At 40.2% G+C, this 2,022-nt stretch overlaps 1 pseudogene; it reads right to left on the bottom strand.

Moving 5' to 3' along the window:
- Window positions 1-405: 405 nt before the first annotated feature.
- On the bottom strand, window positions 406-1,458 carry LOC132036866 (ethylene-responsive transcription factor RAP2-10-like; annotated as a pseudogene).
- Window positions 1,459-2,022: the final 564 nt, after the last annotated feature.

Genomic DNA, 2,022 nt, shown 5'->3' with positions numbered 1-2,022 from the left:
TAATCCTATACGTGAGGTTTGAGAGGGTAGAGGGTACGCAGGCCTTCTGCAGCACGCCGAAAATTAGAGACGGCTGTTTTCGATGAACTATTAGATGCTCGGCTTAAGAACCTCTTCCTTTATATCTGACAACAACAACAACAACAACAACAAAAAACTCAGTACGTAAAAATTATTATTTTACTTTAAATTCTCCATAAATTACTTTTAAAATAATAATTTCTATCATAAACATATACTTATTTAAAAAAAAAAAAAAAATTAAGCTGAATAATTTCAATTTACGCGCATCTTCTCCACCAGTACAACAATTATGAATATCTAGCCACAAAGTTCATCTGTATAGATGAGGAGATATCCTTCATACTACTATTTGCAATCCAATTCTGTCATCATCCAAATATCCCACAAAAATAAAAAATAGAGATGCTAGAATTGCATTTAACAAAGACGTATTTACATTAATTCCTTTTGCATGTTACAACATCAGTGCTGTTGTATTCAGATTAGGCTCGACAATTTTTACAATGAAAAAGAGGAGATGATAACTCAAGAATAAAACAGTCCTAGCTGCCACGTTTTGGAATTTGGAGATTAAAGGCTGCTTGTGTTCTTACTTCTTAGCAACTCACCAGTAATCGAGTTCTGGGTCCTCGGGCTCGGGCTTCTTCTGAAACCAACTATGGCTTTAATCGGGCTGGGCTTTGTCGCCGTTGTTGGTTATGGCTGTCGCCGTGTTCGTGAATGACCAGTAAGTTTTGGATAGCGTCAACTCTAGCACCATCTTCCACAGCCTTCTTACGAATTGAATGAGCCCACCATCACCAAAACTCACCAACAATCGAGTTCTGGGTCTTCAGGCTCGGGTTTCAAGTTCAAATCGGGCTTTCCTGAAACCAACATGGTTTTAACCGGGCCGGGTTTTCACTTTCACAAAGATGGTTCCTAGATTCACGTAGCCGTTGCTGATCATGGTTGTGGCTGTGGTCATGACTAGCCAGTGAGCTTTGGGTAGCGTCGACTCTGGCACCAACTTTCTGCCTTCTTACGAATTGAATCAGCAGACAAATCACTGAGCCCGCCATCACCGACTAACAACTCAGGGAAATTTAACCGGGCTGAGGGCCCGCGAAGATAGTAAACAGCCGTATCGTAAGCCCGTGCCGCTGCCACGGGCGTTGAATATGAGCCCAACCATATCCTGGACCGTTTGTTGGGCTCTCTAATTTCAGCAACCCACTTTCCCCACTTCCTCATCCTTATTCCTTTATAAATGCTTTTTCTCTTCCCGGAGCAACATCCTCCTCCACCTCCAACCACCCTAGCACCGCCGCCTCCGGCGCCATCAACCTCCATTTTTCCTCTCTATGCGCTCTTTCCTTATATACGATGACAACAACAACAAACTCAGTATAATCCTACAAGTGAAGATTTGAGAGGATAGAGGGTACGCACACCTTACCTTTATCTTGAAAAGGTAGAGTAGACCTCGACTTAAGAATCTCTTTCTTATATACAACAACAACAACAAAAAACTCAGTGTAATCTCAAGTGAGGTCCAGGGAGGGTAAAGATGTACGTAGACTTAGAAGGGTAAAGATGTACGCAAACCTTACTCTTAATAAGATGAAAAGGCTATTTACCTTCGGCTCAAATACGCTCTTTCCTTATATATTTGGGTTTAATTGCAAAATTGGAAAGAAAAAGTATCTCTGTAATCTAGAGAAATGCCCATGAAAGGGGAAGGTGGAGGAGGAAGAAAGTTACTATGGGTTTGAGAGACAATTTGAGTACAATGGTATTCCACGTTGATTTTATATTAAGGGAATTACCTCAATAATAATATTTTTTTTAAAAAAAAAAAAAACTAAAAGCAAATATGTAAAAGCACCGACACAATTTTTCTTTCTCTCCACAATAATAGCCTGAATGATATATGTCTACTTTATTTATTAAAAAAAGCTCATAAGAGATGATGGTTGCTGCTTGTTGGCCGCCGGCCATGTTAAAAAACTCCCCCCT

The sequence above is a fragment of the Lycium ferocissimum genome, chromosome 11 (genome assembly GCF_029784015.1).
Source record: "Lycium ferocissimum isolate CSIRO_LF1 chromosome 11, AGI_CSIRO_Lferr_CH_V1, whole genome shotgun sequence".
Classification (NCBI taxonomy): Eukaryota; Viridiplantae; Streptophyta; class Magnoliopsida; order Solanales; family Solanaceae; genus Lycium; species Lycium ferocissimum.
The sequence above is the reverse complement of the archived record's forward strand: the minus strand, read 5'-3'. Positions and strand labels throughout refer to the sequence as shown.